Raw genomic sequence first — 20,205 nt, 5'->3', positions numbered from 1 at the left:
TTTTCCTATGTAAACGTCTTCAGGAGGTCCTATTGAACAACATACCAAAAGTTTACCACGGTTCGATCCCGGAACTTCCCCCAAATTGCCTAAATTTCAAAATGGCGGCCATATTAAGACCTCTGGGAGTTCGATTTTTTTTTTTAAAATACGCATAAACTGTCATGTGAGGTGTCAATTCCTATGTAATTTTGGTCGTAAATTTCAAATATGAAGTCAAAAAAGTCCCCCGGTCAAAAGTGGGTACCCCAAATGTAGGTACCCCAACCTGACGTCAGGCTGATTCAATTTTACTAGGGATGTCACGTAAACATTTCAAAAATTCACCCTCCTGCCTTTCAAATCCGGCCGCCATCTTGGCATTTGGAGTTATTCCTTTGACTTGAGGGCTTTTAGGACTTCATAAATGAAATCTACAACCAAAATTACATAAGAAATGATACCTCACTTGTCTTATCACGCGAACTTTATAAAAATCCACCCTCTTGTCTTTCAAAATTGGCTGCCATCTTGGATTTGGGGTACCCCCTTTTGACCGGGGGACTTTTTTGACTTCATATTTGAAATTTACGACCAAAATTACATAGGAATTGACACCTCACATGACAGTTTATGCGTATTTTAAAAAAAAAAAATCGAACTCCCAGAGGTCTTAATATGGCCGCCATTTTGAAATTTAGGCAATTTGGGGGGAAGTTCCGGGATCGAACCGTGGTAAACTTTTGGTATGTTGTTCAATAGGACCTCCTGAAGACGTTTACATAGGAAAAGTTTGTTAAGCAATTTGTTCCGGGTTAACCCTCTTTTTTTCGGATTTCTCCTTGACTAACCCCCCAAAAACCCAAAAGTCGTGGATTTAAGGATATAAATTTTGGGCAATATGCACGAATGGCTATCTACGGGCACTTGATTGACTAAAAATGTATAGGATATGCATTTATGAGCCACAAAAACAGCCTAACTTGACTTTTTCAGCGCCTTGACCCGAAATTCCCGCCAAAAAAGCGAAAAATCGTATTTTCTCAAAAACGGCCCTATCACAGATTTCGCGGTTTGTTGTTCCTCAATCAGTAGGCCTTCTAGTTTACATTTCCGCAAAAAAATCGCGGGTGGTATGTTGACCGCATTAAAAGTGTTTAAAACACACCGTGGCCGTTCACTCATGATGCGGTTCAAAGAATTCCGTTTCGATGGTTCACGGGGTAAACGACAAATAGAATTATATTCAGACCGGAAAAATAATTTCTACGTCTCAAATCAACAGATCGATGTTGTTAGAAAATACGGTGAAATACGTCAATATTACGTTGATGTAAGCCTCGGTCCTACCTCGATTGTATTTATCATAATGAGAGTTGCACGAACTCGGAGTGTTCAATACACTTGAATTTCTTACGTTCGTGAATGATGCCGCGCATTTACACGCTGAAAACAGGAGTCAGTGCTGACTCGATGGTGCGCTATTGGTTGATTCCCTGAAATTTTTTCGATTCCCGCACTGTTCAACGATCAAAAAGAATCAGGGATGCTATACTATTATTTGCAGCGTACTTATACATTATCAAACAAAATTGTTGCTTTGCATAAAAATTTCCGTATTTACGACTGTGGGGAAAAAAAAAAAAAAAAAAAAAAAAAAAAAAAAGACTGTGGAGCGAGGATTGAGACTCCTATTTTCAGAGAAGGAACTCGGCATTAGATACTTTTTAACCAATTTTTTAACCGCCCCCCAATCCATGTTCGTGCTTTTCCCCATCTCCTGCCTTGCTTATAAAAAGTTTTAGGCAGTCCTAGACCCCTCTCCCTTCCTCCAATACTTATGCCATTTACGATTCCCCTGGCCGGCCAGGTTGGCCTAGTGGTCAGCGCATCTGACTCTAGGTCAATAGGTCCCGGGTTCGAATCCCAGTGGTGACGTCTTATTTTTACGGAATTGACGAGTAGATCTGCTGAAACAGATTCTCCTCGGCCCTTATCCCTGAAAATTGGAAAAGCCGAAGCATGGAAATCCCACGATGTTTACGGACACTATACATCGTCTAAAGTTGGCTGAAGATGCCATAGACACGAAGCCATTAAACCAGCAGAAAAAAAAGAAACGATTTCCCTAAGACCCGAGTGTGAAGTGCCATGGTTGGCACTTGGACGAGACGACCAAAGATCTGATTTTTGCGGATAGATTGTCATGGTAAATCTAATTTTTAATTTAATATCTTGTGATAGGTTTATTCAAAATTCTCAATGTAGGTATTCTTGGTTTGCTCAAAGCTTTTCATTTGATTAGCATGCTGGCAAGATAAATTGGAAAAATTGTAGGGAAAGAGTTCTAATGAGAACTGAAGGCGGATTGTCAAAAACTCCGCGGGCTTCGCCGGACACTCCATCGTTCATCGTCACTGTTATTATTCAAAGCTCTTGACAGTTTTTCAAACTCGATTGGAGGCTCCCTGCGGCAACACAGACGAAACGAAAGCAAGAAAAACGAAGGAAACGAGACACATCAGTGTGAAGCCAATTTATAACTGATCGAGGTTGTGGAAGCTTGCTTTTTAATTTGCCAACCGAACAGCTCAGTTGTCAGACTAGATGAGATATTAGCGCGTAGAGCTATCATTGTAGGAATTTAATAGTAGCCGTTTCGCTTTAGTGACCATTTTAGTAGCATCGAGGAGTAAGACTAATGGTAGCATGGAGAACACATAATTCGGTATCTTGGACTTACGGTATAACTTAATTGACTCCAGCTCCTTGGAGCACGAAATTTTGTGTTCCACAAATGGAAGAAGTGAATTTGTACGTGTTCAAAATTTCGTGCGTGGGACAGTGGGACCCAGAGGATTTAGGCGAATTAATTGCAGCCAAATTTCGTTGTTCCTCTATAAGACTCTTTTCCAGGGATGCCACAGAATTTGGGAAATTAAATTCCCTGAAATTTCCCTGACACATTGTGGTAAAATTCCCTAAAAACTGAACAAATGCCAAATTGTTAAAAAAGGCATACTTAAAAATAGTTTTCAGGCATTTGTCCTTCCAAACGTCAAACCCACTTGAGAAAGCAAATAAAGGCGATTTGAAGTTTTATCCCCGACATTTTCGTCATTTTCCCTGACATAGTGACATTTAGTGACGCACATCTCGCTACCACCGTGCGTATTTTCTCCTGAGCCTGGACGGTGAAGCGAAAAAAATTTAAAAGAAGAGAGGAGTTAACGCGTGTGTGACGTCGGAAAGCATGACAAAAAAAGGGGAGGGGGAGTCAGAGACTCAATATCTTGCATCGGCCCGAAGCTAATAGCCCACGCAGTGTGAAAGTTATTTTCGGGGATAATTAAACACTTATCTCAGTCTGATAAGACGATGATGACTAATGAGCAGTGCATTGATTGGTTGTTGGTCGCTTCAGAAGATCACTCATAAAACCGAGTTTGAAATTTTCTCTTGGCAAACTATTTAAATTTGTCATATGAGATAAATCACCAAGAAATTAGGGAATTTCCTGAGATGTGACAATAATTACCTTTCTTCCTTTTTCCATGACTTCTTTTTGCTCTCAATCGCCAAAACCCACTGCGCGGGCAGGGAGCTCGAACGCGGAGCCAAAGGATTGAGCACTATGCTGCCGCCCTAAAGAAGAACGCTGTATGAACATTCGAGAGTTGCCAAATTTCCCTCGATAAAACATGTATTTTTGACAACATTCATGCATATTTTTCCTTATCATTTTTAGGTGTTTTAGATTAAATTGCGGACAAAATTGTCTGAAAATGTTGAGGAAAAATATTCATAATTTTACCAGGAAATTCGTGTTTTATCAGAGGAAATTTGGCAACACCTGAAGGTGCATACGGCGTTTTTCCTTAGCACGGCAGAATGGGTGATGGGCAGCGGGCACTGGGCTGTGGCAATGGGCATTGCACATTAGGCAGACAAATGGAGCCGCTCTCCTCTCTGTGCCAGCGTCAAATTGAGGTGCGTTTAATGACACGAGCAAGCTCGAGTGGTCTCTTCCCGTAGTTGCCAAATTTATTCCTTGACCACGGAGCGGCTACAACCAATGCTAGAGTTTTACCGAAGAGAGCATCATCACCCACATTTGGACCGAGTTCATCTGAAAGGAACCAACCCACAATTTAAAAAAAAATTGAGTAAATAATGTTTTTGAGTCTCTCCTGCCGATAACTGAAAGTCTAAAAACAAAAAATTTCTTGTGAAAAGAAGGGGTAAAGATTATTTTTTACATCAAGCCTCATGCAGGAATAAAATTTTAAAACTCTTTCTCTCAGTTTCAACTTAATGAGGGTTGGTTCCTTCCTAATGAACTCGGTTCATTTTCAAAATCGAGTTTCTTTCGACATTCGACCGATTTAATTAAAATGAACTGACTGATTCACCCAAACTGGCAAAATTTCTTCAAATTTTTGGAAAACGAGAATTACGAATATGTACAAGTGAGTAAACCGATATTATTTCAGACAAAACTGGAGTGAGCCCACATGACTCTACATTAGAGGTGTTCTTATATACTCCGTTCAGTTGCTGTCTATTTCTAACCTGAGAATGTTTTTGTCGTTTGCCCGAAGGAAGATAGCACATTACCATATGGTAAAGTGCCTAACATGAATCGAATAAATCAATTTTCAAATATACGAATAGATAAAGCCTTCATTCTTATAGGTCAGCTAAAAAAGGTAACATCTGTCCAAACAGCAATTCTCTATGTTCAGTTTCAATGTTAACCAAGATAATGGCACTTTAAAAAATTCAGCTTTTGACGTCATCTACCGCGGTATCGACACTCATGGTTTCCTCTAACTTGCTTTCATCAGTCAGGAAGACGCATACTTGCACTGGTTACTCAACGTGAAACTCGGATGAAGGGTGGAAGAAGCCAAGAGAGTCACTATACCATGGTGGATGGTGTCATAAACAGAATTTTTCAAAGAGCGATATTCCGGTTGTAGAGAGTTGCAGTTTGGACGGATCTTATAATTTTTAGCTGAACTACAAGATCAATCATCAAAACACGATTCTGTAACCAACATAGCTGACCCATTGCCTGCGACATACTTCTGTAGTGTGCAACGATCCTACTCCTAGGACATCAACTACAAAACGTTAGGAGAAACGAGGAGTCGGCAAGATGGGGTCAGAACTGCCCACGTAGCAATCAGATTCAGCCTCGATTTGGACCGATTGCGAGTCCATCAGGAACTTAATATTTCTATTTATGATTTGCGGAAGGCATCGGTGGTTTTTAAAAGGTTGATCAGCTTGACCGACTATTTTCTTTGACCGCAATAATCGCTGGCGCTTGGCAAGGAACCGAGGATAGGATAACGTGACTGACGAGAGTTAACTATTCTGCGGACTCAAAACGGATTGGATATCGTGGCGCTATCACGGATTTTTCATGAGATCGGACCGAAACTCTATTTCTCTTCCCCTCGTATTCTTTGTTTCCTCTTCTCTCTTTTTCCGAGTCTTTGCTGGCTTGTGTAATTGAGGAAATATATTTTTCAATCCTTGGAGAGTGCTGCCGTAGTATGTGTGAGAGAAGTAACTCCATCGTTAAGTCAGTTGTTCGCGCTTCTCAACTTGCCACGAAATAAATGGCAACTCTTGGCTAGAGTACGTACGTACGGAGAGGGGAGAATACGATCATGTCGGTAATTTTGAGGTTCGGTCATGGAGCTTTTAGGGTCCACAAAGGCAGCAATCCTATGAATTCAAATTATCCAAAGTGATTTATTATTAAAATTGTTACGACCTGTTTGTAAAACACGTTTTTTACTTAGTTTTTGCATACATTTACTCATTTTGGTGGGAGAACGCTGATTTATGAACCCTCTCGGCCATCTTGATTTGATAGTAGAATCTGAAGATTGGCAGTGACATTTTTTGCGCTGGAAGGTTGGCTGCCCTTTTTGGCTCTAAGAGCTCCGTTTTTCGACATGACCGCAATCTCCCCAGATTGGTACTCAAGTACCGGCGTGGCAGTTTACGTGTTAATTCTGTTTAAGGAAATTCTGAGGCTTTTTCACAGTCTGGATGACATATTTCCATCTGAGAGGACACTTTGGAACTAAAAATATCAATTTTTGTTTAAAATTTAACTGAACCCATAGCTTTCGGCAAATTTGACCCAGCGGTTATAGGATTATGTAGGGGTAGTAGAGGCAGGCTTTGCCCGGTGAAAAAGTCAGCAATTAACGTGTTAGTCCTGTTTAAGGAAATTCTAGGGCTTTTTCACAGTCCGGATGACATTATTCCATCTGAGAGGACATTTTGGAACTAAAAATATCAATCTTTGTTTCAAATTTAACTGGTACCCATAGCTTACGGTAAATTTGACCCAGCGGTTAAAGGATTATGTAGGGGTAGTAGAGGTAGGCTTTGCCCATTGAAAAAGTCAGCAATTAACGTGTTAATCCTGTTTAAGGAAATTCTAGGGCTTTTTCACAATCTGGGTGACGTATTTCCATCTGAGAGGACACTTTGGAACTAAAAATGTTAATCTTCGTTTAAAATTTAACTGGCACTCATAGCTTTTAGCAAATTTGACGAGGAGGTTAAAGGATATCCGAGGGGTGATAGAGGCAGGCCTCAGTCCAGTGCTCCCATTTTCCGGAACTACTTCCGAATTTCGGAACTTTTGAGATTTTCCTGAATTTTTCCCGGAAATTTGGAAATCCTCGACATATTCCGGGTCTTTTGCATTTTCCGGAACTTTCTCGATACTTCTAAAAAAAAAATCCGGAACTTTCGACGGTCATGGAATGGGAGAAATCGGAACAAAAAAGTTCCAAATTTCGGAAATTTTGAGATTTTCCTTCATTTTTCCCGGAACTTTTGAAATCCTCAAAATATTCCGGATCTTTTACATTTTCCGGATTTTTCTCGAAACTTCTAAAAAAAATCCGGAACTTTCGACGGTCATGAAACGGGAGAAATCGGAACAAAAAAGTTCCGAATCCCGGAACTTTTGACGGACATGCAATGGTAGCTCTGCCTCAGTCAGTAAAAAAAAGTCGACGATGGAGCGTAAGAAAGAGTCCTCGACGTGGCAACCTACTCGGTCGCATACGCAGCACCTTGAAAAGTAAATTGATTACTCGCGATAACAATTAATTGAAAAACACATCTCGTCGGGAGACGGAACGCGAGCGAGCACCCGCGATGTCGCACCGCGGCGGCGGAGGTTGCGGCGGGGGCGGGGGGTGGCGGGGTGGCGGCGTCAAAGCTGGCTCCTGGAACAAACGACCGGCGCGGTGGCGGAGGAGCAGGACTTGATCTAGCATATCTCCAGATTGATGTTTTAATGACCGCTGGCCCGATGCGATGCTCGATGCTCGGCGCTGATTGCTCCTCGCTGAATCCGGGATCCGAGGATCCTCCGTGTTGACTTTAATCAGAGGAAACACGATAATGAATCGTCTCCGCTCGACAAGCCGCCGCGACGCTGACGCTGACGCCGATGCTCGCGATGGCGACGATCGTGTAGCGCCCCGCTCGACGCGACGCTCGGGTCCGGTGAAAATTCTCTCTCCTCCGGCTTCTTGTTGCCACGTCAGACGAGAGATGAGGCGAAATCTCGAATCCATTTGATAATTGCAAAGTGCACGGTTAAAGAGTTCCGTGTTAATGAACCTGTTGCAAACTTAAGCCAGAGCAAAACGAAGCGTTACTTTTAATGGAAAATGGCCACTGAAAGTAAAGACAATACGAATCCATTTCTGATCGGTTCCCGTAGTATATGCCCTGGATAGACGATCAAATTCCCGAACCAATTCCGATCAAAGTAGCATCAAAGTGTCGGGAGTCATCAGTCTTAAACTCATGAATTTGCTTCATTTTAAAATGAAAACTTGGTAGAAATGTTTCCTGTGGCAGGAAATGATGAATGGTGGCATTCCGTTCTGATCTAACTGAACAAAAACGTGCGGCCCGTCAAAATTTGATGGTAGATGGTGACCACCAGTTAATCAGCATGTCTACTTTGATCGGAATTGGTTCGGAATTTGATCGTCTATCCAGGGCTTTACGGCTCCGCAGTGTCACAAACGGGAATAAAGATTTCATTTTCACTAATTGCAAAGATTACAAAGTAGGATGGACCGGGGAATCAGGGGCACGGCAAGGAACAAACGGAATGAGGGAAGGACCGGAGACAGGGATTCAGGAATGTGTTGATCAAAGATTACGAAAAACTTTCAATTTGTGTAATCTTTATTCCCGTTTGTGATATCTATGAGCCGCGTTGTTTTGACCCTCTATATGAAGGGAAACAAGGAAATATGCGCTTCTTTGAGCTCCCCGTTTCAAAAACGATACTATGGCACACGTGAAAATTTTGTAAGAGGAGTCGTTCCATCCAACCCTTTGCACTAGGATGCTACACAATATTCAACATGGCCGACGCCAACCCGTCAAAACACGCGTGATGAGACGGGATTTTACATAGGTTGTCCCAAAAGTACTGCACGTTTTTTTCTTATTGACGAACGGTAGTAGATATCAAAATGCGGTTTGTGTAGTCTTAAAGACCGGCCAATTACCGATAAAACAAGACAAATCCGAGCTCTCTAAGTCAAAAATTGATCAAGTTACAGCGTTTTGAAAATGACTTGTAGAGGGGACCCCTACGGAATTTTCAGGTTCTTTTCTGGAAAAAACAAAGAGTTGATTGTTTTGTTTTTTTTTGGACAAACGGTAGCAGATATCAAAATACGGTTTGTGTAGTCTTAAAGACCGAGCAATTACCAATAAAACAAGACAAATCTGAGCTCTTTAAGTCAAAAAATGACCAAGTTACAGTGTTTTGAAAATGACTTGTAGAGGTGACCCCTCCAGGATTTTTAGCTTCTTTTCTGGAAAAAACAAAGATTTGATTGATCAAAAATTCTACAGAGAAATCGTCACGATCGAATGAAGTTGGTAACATGATATCAGCCCAGACCTTGCACCCTGCAATTTTTGGTTATTCCCCACGTTGAAAAAGGGCTTAAGAGGCAGGAAGTTTAACTCCATCAACGAGATGAAAAGAGCTGTTGAAACTTTCTTAAAGAACATTAGGCAAGAAGAATTCGAAAAAACCATCTTTGAAGAATTGGGAAGAACGGTTGCGGCGCTGTGTGGCAAGAGATGGAGGGTATTTTGAGACGGAAACTAGTGTCCAGTCATCCAGTGAAGAAGAGTAAATGCTAGTAATCTTGGTAAGATTCTGCAAAATTGATTTAATAAAACCACTTGAATCCTTAATTCTTTGTTTTTTTTCCAGAAAAGAAGCTGAAAATCCCGTAGGGGTCCCCTCTACAAGTCATTTTCAAAACGCTGTAACTTGGTCAATTTTTGACTTAAAGAGCTCGGATTTGTCTTGTTTTATCGGTAATTGGCCGGTCTTTAAGACTGCACAAACCGCATTTTGATATCTACTATCGTTCGTCAATAAGAAAAAAACGTGCAGTACTTTTGGGACAACCTATGTATCAAGCGGCGTGTTTAAATTCACATTTTCTTTGCGCTGATGAAAACAATATCATGACGCTCCTTCTCAATTTGCGCGGGAGCGTCACAAAACGGCTCAAAAGCTGCACGAGAGAGGAAGGAGGTTGGACAAAAGTTACCTTTTATGAACCTATTAATTACCTGTTTATTCCTCAGTATTAGAATTACCTCATGCCACTGGTGGCTGTGGATATCCCCACCGAACATTTCTACACACACAATGATAGCGCGATTTTGCTAAAAATGTAATATACGACCTCCTTGCTCTAAGCCATTAATATAAAGTCAATTTCCTGAAAATTTGGCAGTGGCGACCCACATATCTTCTTTAAGGCGGGCCGCCTGATACATTTCGAGGTGGGCTAAAAGCTGCTCTGAAAGTTGAGGTCGACAACGCCCATAAAGGATGCGCCCGGCGCACGAGGCGCAGTTACGATTATGATAACCTCTGACCGCGCTAATAACGAAAAGAATAGTTCACGACCCGAAGAGAGCGAGGAAGGGGCGGGGGGAAGGGGGGAGCGGGGAGCGGGCGCAATGAGTCGCGCTTACGCAAAAGCAGCTCCCTTGCAAAGTGGCTCATGAGCTAACTCAGAATTTGCAGCCGCCAGCCAGTTTACTGCCGTGCTAAGGAAGAGCGCTGCATGAACCTTCAGGCGTTGCCAAATTTCCTTCGATAAAACGCGAATCTCCCGGTTGACTTATAAATATCGTCCTTCCAATTTTCCAGATAATTTTTTTCGCGATGTCACCTACAGTTTCTGAAAATATCGAGGAAAAAAATTAATATTTTTCCTCGAAAATAAACATTTTATCGGAGGAAATTTGGCAACTCTCGAGTGTTCATACGGCGTTCTTCCTCGGCGCGGCAGTTGAGTGCAACTCGCAAACGACTACGACGAGAATTTATAACGTTATTGCACCGTACGCGAATTAATTGGCTGTCAGTAAGCTCCCAAAGGTTGAACGCAACAGAAATGCCTGTAAGTGGTCAAACGGGCGAGTGGGAACATCAAGGAGACAATGGAAGCACGAGGGCCCTGAGTGGAGGGTGGAGGGGGGGGGGGAGGAGGGAGGGGGGCGGGGCGGAGGGGGAGAGTGGAGCATGAGCTTTCGCTTGGCGCCACGAAACGATCGTAACTAATTAAGCTCAACGAGAGGCAAAAAGCAGCGTCTGCTAATTCAGCGTCTCTGAGGCAGTGGACGGTGTTCGCTGGTAAGTACAAGAACATTGTGATTTGGCTCGGCTGCCCGAATCCACGACTCCTGGCTACCCAAAAATTCCCGCTGCCGTTCCTTCCATGTTGAGTCCTTTTTCTCTGTGTACCCGGAGTTGCGGCATTTCGGGTCCTGGATGTCACACGGGCAGGAAGATTACGTAGTTGGTAACGTTTTTTGTACTCGTTGGTCGCCGCATTCCCAAATTCCTCTCCTGTACTCCGTTTGTTCCTGTCACGCCCTTGTTGCCGTGCTAAGGAAGAACGCCGTATGAACCGTAGGGGTTGCCAAATTTCCTGCGACCAATCACGAAATTTTAGGAAAATTTGTGCACATTTCTCCTCCCATTCATTTTTCAGATAAGTTTGTTCGTAAATTAACGCATATAGTCTGAAAATTTCAAGGACAACTATTTATACCTTTCTTCAAAAATACATATTTTCAGGGAGGAAATTTTGCAACATTTGAATGCTCATACGGTGTGTTTACTCAGCACGGCAGCTTAGTTTTTCGGTCTTTGCCAGTCCATAATCTTTCCAGTTGGCGGAAGTGTAATCTTTTCTCCTGTTCGTCACATCCATCACGCCTGATTGCGAAAAATAGTGGTAAATTGTTAGTTAACAGTTGAACTTTACTTCAAATACGTTTACTTTGGCTGCTTAATCTGTATTTAACACTTTTTTCCTTCACTTATAATGGGCTGCATCCAAACTAAGGAAAGTGTAAAGTACGGTAGTGAGCCTTAGTCCACCATCAGATTCATGGCTTCCATTTAAATGTTATAATAGAATTGCAAGTTTGCTTGCAATTACCTTATGTCCCGTGCACTTCTATCAGTTTGCGGTTCAGGTGAGTAAATTAAGAATGTTAATAGTTAACATTTCGATAAAAGCTAAGCCCTTTTATTAACATCGTGGACGACAGAACGCTCTTTCAACTCAAAACAACGCGCGGAGAACATTGGAAGAATGTCCGAAGGTGGGTTCGAACCCAACATACAACTATTTTAACTCCACGGTGGGCCGAGTTGCATACTCCATGTTTTGCGGGCGAAATCTGAGATCGGCCCGCGCCCTACCTCGTGACATGAGGTTCTCGCGATTTGGTACAGGTGTGATCAGTGTTTCCCTTGAGCGTATGCCTACCACGGAAGTAAAATAGCTGCATGCTGTGTCTAAACCCAACTTCGTGTGTTTTTCCATTGTTTTAAATTAAGCTCAGTACATTTTTAAAATTCCGAGCTCGTTTTTTGGGAAGTATCTCATTGTCAGTTTTTTAATATCGAATAACAAATCTGTGTGACAGGACCGTCCAAATAGTTGACGAAAATAGCAGTCACGATCGAGGAAAACACTAATTGCGAAAGCCGTGAGCAGATCTCAAAAATCGCCTGCAAGTGGAGCGTATGCAACCCTGCCCACCTCAGAGTTAAAATAGTTGCATGTTGGGTTCGAACCCAACTTCAAGTATTCTCTTCGTTTATCACTCCGCGCACTATTCAAATGCCGACTTTATCTTTCAAAAATGTATCTCAGTTGGTTTATACCGCGTTACTTTTTTCTAATGTTTTTTCTCGGTTAAATGAAGATATTAGAGGAAGTTACACAGGATATTCGAAGATGATTCCAATTCCAAAGGAGGTAATGGAAAACGACGAATTGAATTTGAAGCTTTGTTTCTTAAATTAATTTTTATGATGTAGAGATGAACTGGGATAATACTTATACCGCCTCACTTGGATATGACGAGAGCGTGAAGTATTTGTTCCTTATCGGAAACTGTAGTCCAATTGTTCGATCCTCCTCTCATAATCATGTTCTCGTGCTCTCATTTTCTTTACTTTTCTTTTCTTTTTTCTTTCTTTTTTTCTTTTTTTTTTGTTGCTGAATTGCGTTTCCTCAAGCTTTCCCGATAATTCTCATCAGACTGGCAGTGACACAAAACTACGGGGGTTGGGCCGCCCAGTTAGAATACTTTGTGTTCTTCCTCCCACATAACACAAAACTCCGCTTACTATATATCCAACCGTGTGGGCGAAATGTAGCGTTAATCACCGAACTTAGCATTTTACCTCGCCTGATTACATTTCCTACATTGTTGGTGCGGGGTCTTTAAAGTGGACGTATTTCTATCAAACGGAATTATGTCCACTTGGACTTGAGCCCTCAGACCCATAAGAATATACGCATAACAGGGCTCACATCATATTGCACATAGTTCCGTTCCACAGAAATACGTCCAATTGTCCCTACTTGCCACTACCTTCTGTATTTTCACTACGAGATGAGGGCGCCAAAGCGTGGTGGGGGGGGGGGGGGGTCGCAAAAAAGTGGCGGTGGTGACCAGCGGAGCGCCAGCGCCAGCGTCGGGCAGCAGCGTCCGCGTCCCGGGTTCCAAGTGAGAGATGCCATTACTTAACTTGGGTTTACGCAACCTTTGACCCTGACGGCGACGGCTGACGCTGATCTGCCGATCGGCCGATCGACCGCGGCCGATCAGGTAACACACGAACACGAGTCTCGCTCTCCTACTCGAGTCCTCCGATTATGAGTCTCAGCTCACGTCCACTTCCCACTTCCCACCTTCCAATCCGCCGCCGACGTTGTCACGTCCCGGGGCCCTCCGGGGCCCCGCCACCCCCGCTCCCGCGCCCCCCGGGGGGCGCGCGGCAACCCGGCCGGCAATTGTTTGCACTCGAGCTCTCGCACTTGTCCTTGCCTTGTTTTACCAGCCAGCTAATTCTTCTTCGCCAACTGCACATTATGCTTGCGCGTCCGCAATTCACGATTGCGAAATGGATTCGGAATACTCAATCGTCGCTCGTCGCGCGGCGCTCGCGAAAAATTGAAGCCGATTGAGGTGACGCTCGCTCGCGGCGGTTGCCATGTTGTTTTAGGGCCCGGGTTCCTGAAAAAGGAACGGGCTACTATCTTAGGGGTGTTTCATGAGTAAGTAACACTCTATCATCAATGTCGGTCCGGCTCGAAAATTTTTCGAGTTCTGATAAGTTTTCGGGGCCCCTTCTCTCGGGTGGTGCCCCCTCCAACTAACCTAAAATCCCTCTTTATGTGGTTCATCAAATTTAGGGGGGCCCTTATAACGTCGCCCCTCTGGCGTAAGGGCGTATCTTGATTTTCACATGAGCCCTAGAAAACATGGATCCATATGTAGGACAGGGCTCACGTGGAAATTGAGATACGCCTTTACGTCGAAGGAACGACGATGAGAAACCTCCTTGGGCCCTCTGCTGAGCCACTCCTTAGAATTTTGGGGTTCTGATGCACCCTAAAACCCCTGGTTAGACCACCCCTGCCCATGAGAAGGGTGAATCCTTATAATTTTGTTACCGATCACGAGCAGGGGAGGGGGAAGGTGGGGTTGGTACTGGAGCCTTGTTAAAAATGAAAATGTACCTCTGACGATGACAGAAAAACATGCGAGGAAGGAGCAACTCAAATAGGTAACATGGCAACGAATTTCAAAGAATCTAAGGTATTTTAAAAGGGAGGTATTTTAAGAACAGGTAAAGTAAACGTATTTTATGAAGGAGAGATCTTATGGCTACGACAGGAATCGATCCACACAGAGGTTATTCTGGATGACAGTAAATACATTCCGTTGAAAAAAAGAATCCTAGTTCTCAAAACTGACGCGTTATACCCATGAAAACTAGCTCTGCAAAATTCTTATCCGTAATTCCAGCCGACGCCTTTTAACTCGGACACTATCATCTTTCATGTAGAAATTGAAACTGGAGGAAACTCGGTTTTAATCGCGAACAAGTTAACGTCCCTGCCCCTGTCAGCATTACAATTTGATATCCTTATATAATGTGTCGATTGTTGACGTCATAGTGATAATTTACGTTGAAAAATGCTGGTATTTGATGTGAGTCCCCAAATAAAGACAAATAAAAAAAAAAACGCTGACACGATGACATGATTTCATGATTCATGGTGACCGCAAGTACACTGACATTTTATAACTTTTTTTTAAGGGAGGGAGTTTGAAAATAAAAATCTAATCATATAAGGGGCTTGAAGGTCAAAATAGCTCCCAATTTTTACAAATTAAATTTAACGATACATTTTCAGGATCAAATGAAGTGGCGCTGAACAGCTTTCGGTAAGAATTTTTAGTATGGCTCGGACTCGTAATTTTTCTTCGTCGTTTTACTTTGTTGCTAAGCATATCCTGGGGGCCTATTGAAATTAACATTGCAACTCTCCCCGCATTTGACAGACCCAGTGCATGGCGATTCGTTAGAGTTGGCAACACTCTTTTTCCTCCATTTAAATCCATTAGAAATATCGATATGTTTCGATTGTTTTACATACGTTTAAATGGAGGGAAAACAGTGTTGCCAACTTGCAAAATCGCCACTGAGCAGACCATTCTAGGTATCAAATACAGGCAAAACATCATTCAATCGACGAAAGTGTAAAGAAGGATCAACTGAACTTATTCTGGAAGTATTTTGAAAAACTAATGTTTTGATATGCTGAATGATTTGTTCAGAAGTTGCTAATACAGCTGTACAGATGCACGAATCCAAAAGTGCTCCAATTTTTATCATTTGGAAAGATTTGTCGACAGTGGCGTGGCGTGAATCGCGATATATCGATTGTTTTGCCATTTAAAGCTATGGTAAAGAATCGATTATTAAGGTGTTCGCTGCGAACACCCTATTTATCGATCCTTTTCCATGGGTTTAAATGACAGATCAATCGATAAATCGCAAAGCACGCCGCGCCACTGGTGGCGAGCTACACGCTATATCGATTGGTCTTGGTCTGCCATTTAAACCTATGAAAAAGGATCGATAAACAGAATGTTCGCAACGAACATCTTAATAATCGTTTCTTAATACAACTTCAAGTGGGGAAATATCGATAATCGATCATTCCCGCCTCGCCACTTTTTGTCGACGAATTCGGGATGATTTTCGTCGAGAAGTTTGCTCGGTATTGGATCCGCCGAGAGTAACAGCAACGGTCTGCGGTTGACCCGGAAGAAGACTCGTGACTCGATGAGTTGACTGAACTATTTTTTCAGTGATAAGTTTCAACTGATATTTATCCGAACGGAGCGCGGAGGGAGCGGGGAGGGGGGGGGGGGGGGGGGGGGTAGGGCTCTGGGCAGCAACGGGCAAATACTGAGCGACTGAGCGATGTCGATGCGTGGAACGAGCTTTGAGCTTGGAGCGTGGTGAGCCTGGGCTGAGCTTTGCCGTGCTAAGGAAAAACGCCGTATGAACATTCGATAGTTGCCAAATTTCCCCAAATTAATCGTGTATTTTTTAGGAAAGTTACTCATATTTTTCCTTGGAATTTTCATGTATTTCAGATCAAATGGAGAATTTGCAAGCACATTTTTTATTGCTTCATCGGAAAGTGCCTAAAGAGCTGATTTTGCAGAATTTTTTATACTTTTTTTCGGCTATGGGAAATAGTATAAAAATAGATTTAAAAGTGAGAAAATGCGCCGCCTAGTGACGTCATCTGGCGGCATTTTCCATTAAAATTAACGCATGTATTTTAGCAGATTAGATCATTTTGTCATATCTCCTCCAATAATTATTCAATTTATGAACCAAGGGTATCCTCGTGTTCATTTCACTAAGTAGTTTCCGCTTAAACACAAAATTCATCAAATTTCAGACACCTGCAAATTCTCCATTGCGAACATAATCGTCTGTAAAATTGGAAATTTTTTTTTTAATGTTTCCACAATGGAAAAAAAAAACACATTGGATCTAGAGTTCAGACTCTCGAAAACATTAACAAGAAAAAATACTCTTGATTCAATCAGATTTTTGCTGAAATCAAAAGGAAATCCGCTCAAACTAAGAGGCTTGGTTCTTGCTTTAAGCAAAAATCCGATTGAATCAAGAGTATTTTTGCTTGTCGATGTTTTCAAGAGTCTGGACTCTAGATCCAATGTGTTTTTATCCCAGTGCAGTAGATTCGGTTTTTATTGAGGGGAATCTGGCAACGCCTGGAGGCGCATACGGCGTTTTGCCTTAGGACGGCCGAGCTGGTGAGTAAGCAATAATTTCGAGTCGCCGATACTGAGTTCTCGGAGATGGAGATCGTGCGCGAGCGTTGCGGGGTCCGTTTGAGGAGGAATCGGGAATCGGCATGTGATTTGCACATTTCTTCACAATGAAAGCTAGTATTTAGTTGGAAAGTCATGTCAACATCTCTCGTTTTATCTAACATTTCACCTACCCTTTTCCCTGCGCCCCGCTCGCGAGTCAGGCGCGGGCTCAATTTCACGTAATTTTCTCGTGCACAACTCCGCTCTAGAGTGCAGACTCTAAAGCCAATCTGGAGCTGAGTTGCCGAATTGCACATTTATACTACACAAAATTCTCATTTTCTCTCTTGGAACGCAATTTTGTCCGCCTTCATTGAAAAAAAAGGGGTAAAAAAGTTACGGGCTATATAGACGTACCGCCAGTTCCGGGCTCAGAGGCCAAAAGTTCCGGATTCTGGAGCCGTAGCTTTGACTGCTCCGGATGCTACGCCCGAAACTTACGGCCTCTAAGCCCGGAACGCGGATGGCATGCAGGGCCGGATCTACGTTTCACGTAGGGGGGTGCAAACCCAGATTTTGGCGCCCCCCACGCCGGGGGGTCTGGAATACCCCCCAGGAAGGCGGGGGGTTCGGGGGTCCCCCCCGGAAAATTTTTGAAAATTACAGCGTACCAGAAGGCCGTTTTCCGTAGTTTTTAGCGAAAAATTGATTTTTTTAAGTTTGATTTTTGAGGTCTCAAAGAGCGGTATACGCGCATGTAAAAATACTTGAAGTCGCATTCCTCAATACATTCTTTATGTGTGCTTTCTATAAAGCACTGGCAGATACGTACTTACACTTCACATTTTATGAATGAATATTGGGTGTACCAAAGGGTAGGTTGAAGCTCCAGCGAATGAAGGAGGTAAGTATAAGTAACATTTTTGTGATTTTTAGAAAGACGATTTTAATGTTGAAAAGTTACGTGGGGTCTTGCAGCAAAAAAAAATTATTTAAAATGGTATTTTGAGATGAGATTTGTTCAAAATCACCGCTACAGGTATTTTGATTTTTCAGTAATCTCACTTACTCCCTTCATTCACTGGAAGCTTTTTCAACTGTGAAATTGTATCGTAGGGAAAGGCTTTTTTGAGGGTTAGTTGTTAAACAGAGTACAACAAAAACAAGAGAAAGAAAAGGATAAGTAGGTTTTAATCAATCCCATTAGTGGAACGTGCCAATAACATGTTTTAAAATTGTACTTTTCGTGCCTTCCCTGGTAAAAATTGGCAGTAGAATGTGTGTTCCAAAATACTATAGACCTAAAGCCGGCTGTAAGATTTCCAATAGCTTCTGTAGCCGGCTGTACAATTTCTTATAGCCTTTTATAGCCGATGGCGATTAAGCAACAGCCAGGCGATAAAGTTTATGCTAAACGTTACTAAATACGGATACTATAGGACTTAGTTAGTTTTTGGACTACCGCTCTCTTTTTGTGCCGTAGTATCTTGATTTATTTTGCGAGGAGGAAAGCTTCGTACTTTTGAAGGATGCCCGTCATTCTTAGTATGTTGGAGAACCTTCAATTTCCTGTGATACTGGGCAATACCTCTGGTGTGAAATAGTTGCTTCAGACGCCGTGGCACGCTGCGGCGCGGCGGGCGGGCACACTTTCGATTGACAAAATGGCCAGATTTGTCAATCGTTCCCGCGACATGGTCGACCGCAAATAATTTTTGATGAGCTTTAACTTACTAAAACTGCGTTCACAGCTAGCGGAGGTTGTCGGCAAAGTGCAATACGTACGCAAAGCGATCGCGACATTTGGGAACGTATCTTTCTGGTCATTTTTCGCAATTAAATTCAGAAGGTTAAGAGGGCTTAATTTTTGAAGATTGCCAGAGAGCTCTCTGCTTGTACCCGAAAGACTTCTGTTTCCTCGACAAATTCATAGGGATCTACGTCCATCGCGTACTTCATGGCGAAATCTTTCGCATGCTTTTTAAATCGTCATCATTCAACTTATTCATCTCTTCGCTGTTTAAAAAGCCCTTTTCCCAAAAATAGATTCAATTTTCCCGTCAATCTGACACGAAAGAAATTCTAAAATTTTAAACGCTGGAATCTTGCAATAGGTTAGTTCTGCTGGTCACAGAATCATGCTCCTTAGAAGATATGAAAACTGACAAATTTCGCCCCTTTTTTTCTATAATGTTATTCCTGTTTCGGAACCTACATCTTTTCTTCCTCTCCCTCCCTCCCCTCCCTCTCTCACTCTCTCCAAAAAAAAGTCATTGCCATTTTGGCGCCCCCCCCCCCTAAAGTAGCGCCTCGTCTTCTTTCATAGTTTAAGTTTACAGTCATCACTCATTGTTATTTTAATTTCGTTCTTTCCTTAAATCTAGCGCCTTTTTCACCCCGGGTTAGCCTCGTTAACCCATCGGGATGCATTTAACGATTCCGTGTGCATTAAAAATATTGGAATTTTCAATCCATACCTTTAATCTTGACGCCTTATGCTCAGTGCTGACTTTGACTTCAGCTTTCAGGTTCTCTTCAGAAGATATGAAAACTGACAAATTTCGTCCCTTTTTTCTAATGTTATTCCTGTTTCGAGCTTTGTGGCGATTAGGCGTGGTAAAGCGCCAAAGATCGCTATAAAAGCGACTCATATGTATGTATTCCTGTTTCGATGTTCGTAACCTCCCTCTCCTCTTCCCCCCTTCTCACCCTTCCTCCCTCTCACCTCCTTTCTAAAAAAAAGTCATTGCCATTTTGGCGCCCCCCCTGAAGTGGCGCCCGGGGCACGTGCACCCACTTGCCCCCCCCCCCCCCCTAGATCCGGCCCTGGCCATGTCTATATATCCCCTAAATTCGGCTTCCACGACTGGAGTATTTACTTTTTCGCTCCCTTTTTTTTTCAATGAAGGCGGACAAAATCTCGTCTCAAGAGAGAAAATAAGAATTTTGTGAAGTATGAGAAAGTAAAGACTCCGGTCGTGGAAGTCGTATTTACGGGCTATATAGACATACCATCCGCGTTACGGGCTTAGAAGCCGAAAGTTCCGGGCGTAGCAGCCGGGGCAGTCGAAACTACGGCTCCAGGACCCGGAACTTTCGGCCTCTAAGTCCGGAACGAATGGTATGTCTATATAGCCCGTAACTTTTTTTTTCAGTGTTGGTAAAAAAAATGTAAAAAGGAATAGGAATAAGAAGAAGAATGAGAAAAAATACAGTTCGTGTGGTAATTTGAGCTGGCTAACCCCACGGGGTGCTGTACATCGCGAAAGTGGGTGTTGAAGAATCTCTAAAGTGGTGCGCTTTGCAAATTACCACCGTACCGAAATGTGAACACTCATGAAACATGTGTGTGTTTGAGTGTTACTGTCGGTTGGTTTAGGAAGTGCAAAGCGAACGTAAATTTAGTGTTGATTTGGGTAAGATTGTTTGAACTTGCAAAGAAAA

The sequence above is a fragment of the Bemisia tabaci genome, chromosome 5 (genome assembly GCF_918797505.1).
Source record: "Bemisia tabaci chromosome 5, PGI_BMITA_v3".
Classification (NCBI taxonomy): Eukaryota; Metazoa; Arthropoda; class Insecta; order Hemiptera; family Aleyrodidae; genus Bemisia; species Bemisia tabaci.
The sequence above is the reverse complement of the archived record's forward strand: the minus strand, read 5'-3'. Positions refer to the sequence as shown.